The 6,000-nt window shown below is 40.6% G+C and overlaps 1 protein-coding gene across 2 annotated transcripts in view; it reads left to right on the top strand.

Moving 5' to 3' along the window:
- Positions 1 to 6,000, top strand: part of LOC136445248 (immunoglobulin superfamily DCC subclass member 4-like) — a 32,386-nt gene that overhangs the window by 5,192 nt on the left and 21,194 nt on the right. The window contains exon 3 of one of the 2 annotated variants that reach the window (XM_066443147.1): positions 4,565 to 4,671. The exons of the other annotated variant lie outside the window; for it this stretch is intronic. The gene's annotated coding sequence lies outside the window, so the exon portion shown is untranslated. The remainder of the gene's footprint in view (positions 1 to 4,564; positions 4,672 to 6,000) is intronic. 2 annotated transcript variants of the gene reach the window in all.

The raw sequence follows: 6,000 nt of genomic DNA, 5'->3' as shown, positions 1-6,000 counted from the left end.
TATCTCCTCAGCACGGGTACACGCGTTTGTCTTCATAGAGACGAATAAGCTCGGAAATTGGACGACGCCTGAGGGAGAAGGTGAGTCATGGAGTCGATCATTGCCAGCGCCACGATTTCATTTTTGCCAGGCGAGCAAAAATGTGCACATACGTTAATAACTGTTGCTCTTGTATCAACACTAGTGATATGAGACTACCGATATCTGCCATGTGTCACCACTTAACGTGTTTTCCTCTGGCAGAACGTCAAGGAAAAGAATCGTTGCCATCTAATTGTTGATGAGAGACGAAGAAGTCAAATGAGAGAATGAAATAAAAAAATGTACACAGGAAGAAAATTAAACCAGACCTATCAAACGAAGCTCTTCCCCGCAACGTCAACTTTCATAGTAGAACCTTATTTGCTCACATATGTTGATAGTCTTATGGCACTATGATATGGTGATGTTAATATGTATACGTTTCTCACAGAGATTTCGGCTTGCGGGCCATTCTCTCAATATTCTATCTGCATGTCCTCTTTAACCAATACCCTTCGGTTAATATTTCAAAATGTCGTTGATGTATATCGAACCGGGCCACTTTGGTTCACATGAAGTTTTTGACAACTTCCCTATGTATGTAAAAGTGTGGAGACGTTGCAGCGGTGTTCTGTGGTGCGATATTTCTTCAAATTGCAAAGGATATGCTCCTTCTTTGTTGACATAACTCCAAATATATCAGCATATGGAATACTAGTTATCTAATATCAATTTCTAGATTACTTTGAGTGCGAAGACTATAGTTTTTGCGAATGGAAATAGCGCTCAGTATACTTCATAAGGACGAATAGTATACAATTTAAATAGTTTTGTGTGAATCTTAAATCTTTCGACTGGCGTTTGAATAATGAACGCCTCTTGTACGGGTACAACATAACGCTGATCCGGTAATTGTGAGTAAACTTCCTAGAGATTAGTTTTAATGGCATCTTCCAGGCGCTTCCCGTGTTCTTGCCCGACGGTACTTACATATCTCAGTTGCACAGCCGCGCAACTAAGAGCGGTATTGCTGACTGTATAGCTTCCTAAATACTTGTTGACAAGCGTCTCTCATGTAGAATAAAAGGGCCTGCTTTGTATATAAAAGGAGCCATGTACAGATTGCACAGATTTGTGTACATATATTGTACCGCTTTTAAACCAAGCTTGTGGTGCTTTCATCCGGAAAAAGGAAGTGAAGTAGGAGGGATTTTGTCAAATTATGTTCTCTAAGCTTGTAATTTTTCAGACGCCAGCAGTCGTTAACTCTCTAACTCTGTCTTTCCTGTATGATAGCCGTCCCACCCACATATAGTTTAAGTTCGTTCCCCTTTAAAAGTTGCTAAATTGCTGTGGAGATGTGTTAAGGAAGCCTTGATGATTCTTGTAGCATGTCTTTTATGGGTTTTAAGGCCATCTAAGAGGCTCCTCTTGTGTTATTGCCCATGGCCCAAAGGTATTTATTACTATTTAAGTTTGTTTCTTCATATCTCAGCGGTACAGCCGCTCGGTTAAGAGCCCCATTACTTCTAATATCAAAGAATTGTTATTACATTTATCTTAAAGTTTGCAAAGAAGGTTATGTTTTCGGTGTTGTTTGTTTGTGGTTTTATGGTTTAGTTTAGTTTAGTTTAGTTTAGTTTAGTTTAGTTTAGTTTAGTTTAGTTAACAGCATAGATCAAACAAGAAGGGACTCATGGTTTGTTTTGATATTTGGTACTTAGCTATAGGTAAGTGTCGACAACGGGCAGGTATTAGTATGCCCCCAGGCGGCTTTCTGTGGTACTGTAGCGGAACAGCCGCTTTTGGTATCTCCTCTCATGAGCATGCTATGTTCACAATGTTTAATTACGTGATGCTTTGATAGGGGCATACGCCTGGGTAAGTCTGGAACCTCTAGCAACTTTCCTTGGTTGTGGGTAACTTATAAATATTTTTCCATCCCATGCAAAACGTACAACTAGTCAAACAGCCTTTAGTGTACCCAAGGACATACCTGACGTTATTCTGTGCCTAAAGAAGGGATTCTAATGATTTCTGAGTTGGCAACTCCTTAGAATTCTGTCTTTCTCTCCAAAACGTAAAACTAGTAAAACAATCTTTAGTTTGCCCGCGGACTTTCCTGGCGTTATTGTGAAGGAAAATGTGCCAAAAGAAGGGATTCTGATTATGTATTTGTTGTAGCTAACTTGCTAAAATGCTTTCTTTCTATCCCAAAAGTAAAACTAATAAAACAACATTTAGTCTATACGCGGACTTTCCTGACGTTATTGTGAAGGAAAATGTGCCAAAAGAAGGGATTTTAATGATTTGTGGGTTGGGGTAACTTGTAAAAATGTTTTCTTTCGATCCCAAAAGTCAAAAAAAAAATCTATAATCTACCTGCGGACTTTCCTGACGTTATTGTGAAGATACGTGAGCCTAAAGAAGGAATTCTAATGATTTGTAGGTTGTGAGTAACTTATTGTAAAAATTGTTTTCTTTCGATTCCAAAAATGTATGACTAGTAAAACAATCTTTAGTCTAAACGCGGATTTTCCTGACGTCATTGTGAAGGAAAGTGTGATGTGAATGTCTGCTAGTCACGTACATGGAGAATCTCGGGCCTTAGACCCTTGTTAACGGCGGTGATGGGGTGGGAATCGTGTGATCTCAACGGTTTGGACGGATCCTTCTCGCCGTACTAACTAGGCTCCGTACGAGTAATCCGCAGTAATGATTTCCATCCGCTGTCGACGCGTGCGGTTAATGGAGTGATGAATAATTTAGCACCCTGTGCAGAAAACCAATAGGACGGTCTGTGATGTACCGTCGGACCGAATTATGCCCTTTTCTGCCTTGTGTTAACAGAATTAGAAAAGAAGCTTGTTGTGCTCTTTCTGCCGCCTTCACAACACATATTATTTCTCTACCAATTTGTTGTCTCCTATATCCAATTGGTTTTTGTCTCCTATATCCACTAGGCCAGACGACGCTTGTGTGTAGTGTGTACCAACCTCATTGCATTGCTTTAAAACAGTAGATATTCGTCAAACAGGATGAATAATTAGCCATAGGAGTTAACCGGACAAAGGCCAATTTTTGATAATCTTTTCAGCAACCCCCAGAGACTTTGTAAGTCAGTTACACACACATATAGATAAGGCTTTGCCCAGAGATTCGTAGGAAAAATGAGTATTCAGTTTGAGTTACTATATATGGCTTCGTTTTATAACGGAGAAAAGTGAAATAGATTGTTCTATATGCAGTGTCATATATGCGTTTTCGTATTTCATGAGGCTCCAAGGACATTAAGAAATGAAAAATAATATCAGCTACGACTAAGCACTATATCATGCAAATAGCCTGAAGGAGAAAGCAGTGTCTTATTTGTATTTGTTGCTCCCAAAAGTCACATCAAAACCCATACTAGTAACTCTTTGCCTGATCCTGTGCGCGACAATACCGAGCCACTCAAAACATCGCCACGGGGTTCCACGGGTAGCACTGTTTATCATACCTCAACATGGTGGATAATCTTGTTAAAGTGTGCCGGCATTCTGTCTCCTCTCCCATTCGTCATGCATTACATCATCCTCCCTTTCTCTTCATTACTGGTGCACCTATGTTTGAAGCTACCGCCGTTACCTGCCCGCCTCCTGAAACCACCTAAGGTACCACCATAAAATGGCGATAAAATGGCAACAGATATGAAAAAGGGACCCGTGGTCTGATCTTATATGCTGAATATATCTTTACGCCCTCAGGTATCCATGTTTTTGAAAGGATCCGCGTCGACTGATTTCCCGTAAAATCGTCCCATGGCACATGTTGCTTAGTTTATCATATAAAGCACATCTTCGAAGTTTCCATTGATGATCATTGATTGCATCGCTGCTTACCCTTCCACAAACCAAGGGTACGACCATGAAAATACAATACCAAAAATGCCAACATGGAACGTGTACTTTGCACCAATACATCAATACGGAACGTGTGTTTTGCACCAATACAACATCAACACAGAACATGTATTTTGCACCAATACATGGTCAACATGGAATGTACTTTTTGCACCTCAAAATGTGTCGCCCACACTCGGGCTTTACTCCATGCCTTTTCAGCCTATGGCAAATGCACTGTAGATCTCTTGTTATCATTCTACCATCATGTGATACAGTGTGGAGAATATCCAAGGATAAAATCTCTTAGGAAAGATATATTTAAGGGTCTTGATTTGACAGTCAAATTAGGATTAACTAATAAGTATCCAGTATGTATGGACTTTGTTAATCTTATGTAACGCTGGCTATGCGGTCAATTGTTTTTCTCGCTGTCTGGACTCAGTTGCAATCGCGCCAGACAGTCTGAATAATAAGCTTATGGTCTAAGCTACTAAGGGAAGGTCTCACATGCTTGAATTGTCTCGCTAAACAACATGATGTTTACCAAGGAATAAAACATAATTTTGACACGTTTCTCTGTATGAGTGATGTTACGTTATCCAACATGTTTGCAATCCAGGTCAGCCAAGTATATAAACAGCAACTTTTTTTACTTGCAGAGGTGACAACGGAAGGCGTAAGCGAAGACATTTCCTCTGTAGACCTCAGTAGCAGTGTTGACAACAACCCTACCGACACGCGGTGCGCACAGTTATAATTGAATGAAGTAAGTGCCATGTTTTCTATATCCCGTATGATCTCTTAGCATCCCTGGCAAATTGTCAAAGAAACATTCTATCATTAGAGACATCGAGAAGTATTGATCGTAAAACTTTGTAAAAAAGTGGGAAATAAGTTTTTATTTTTTGACCGCATTCTACGTCAGCGCTGGCTGCGGAATTTCTAGTCCAGGAAACGCAAGATCTGGCAATAAGTCTGTTCGCGGTTTCAACTGCGCATGCGCAATGGTATAATGTGAGTAATATATCAAAGTTGAAGGCTCATGAGACATGAAAGAAAACCCATCTGGATATGTATTAAACATGGTTAAACATGGACTGTTCACTACTTACTGCTCTTCACCTTTTACCTCGCGTATGCGCAGTTCAAACCATGAACCGGTTTATTTTCATTTCTACCCTGGTATGAACTTCTCTTTGATGCCAAAGTTGAGACATAAACAGACCCATCTGTACATGTATTAAGCATGGTCTAAACGAGGACTGTTCCCTAGTTATGCTCTTCACCTTTTACCTCGCGCATGCGCAGTTTAAACCGAACAGCTTATTTGTATTTCCACCCTGGCATAAACTACTCTTTGATGCGATTACATGCATAAAACTAAGAGAAATGGCAAAGCAGAGAATGAAACGTGACCCTATCCAGGTTATATTGGTGATGTCGCAAAGCCAACCATAGATTAAGTCCTAAAAATAGAACGCCGATCGAATTTCTTAGTTCGTTTGACGGCTATGCCCTTGTTTGGTAAGGTCGGATTGAATTCCAGATAGAAACACCTGATGGCCCAGCCCTGGGCCAGTTTATTTACAATGCGTATGTTGTCCCTGGTATTGGTTCACCCGTCAAACCAGAGGAAACCAATTTTCCATCTTGAAAGATCAAGATGGCGATCCCTGCAGACTGACGTTAAAAAATCAGCTCCCGTGTGATGTACTGCGAAACGGAAGGGATGTTTCCCCTTCGTATCGACAGTTAGTTGACGTGTGATGCCTTGGGTATTGGTGATTATATTACCGGACCTGTTCATAAGAAGAGGAGGACAGAGTTGATATGCAGTGTCAGACTGGATCGTGACTTGGCTGCAACACAATATTGCACGCCAGAACAAGAAGCCGTTACTTAATTTTCTAACAGATAGTCAGATGTCAGGCTTAAGATTAGACTGTCAATACTGGGAGGTAGACGTACGTAGGTTAATAGAACGTGGTATGGATTTTCACATGATGAATGCGAGTTCAGCTGCATAGGGGATATACTTGGTACACGAGGCGTGGGTTGAGACTGATGGGGCAGATGAAAGTGTAATAGCGACGCC

This window comes from Branchiostoma lanceolatum, chromosome 11, assembly GCF_035083965.1.
Source record: "Branchiostoma lanceolatum isolate klBraLanc5 chromosome 11, klBraLanc5.hap2, whole genome shotgun sequence".
NCBI lineage: Eukaryota > Metazoa > Chordata > Leptocardii > Amphioxiformes > Branchiostomatidae > Branchiostoma > Branchiostoma lanceolatum.
This window is presented reverse-complemented; position numbering and strand designations above follow the sequence as displayed.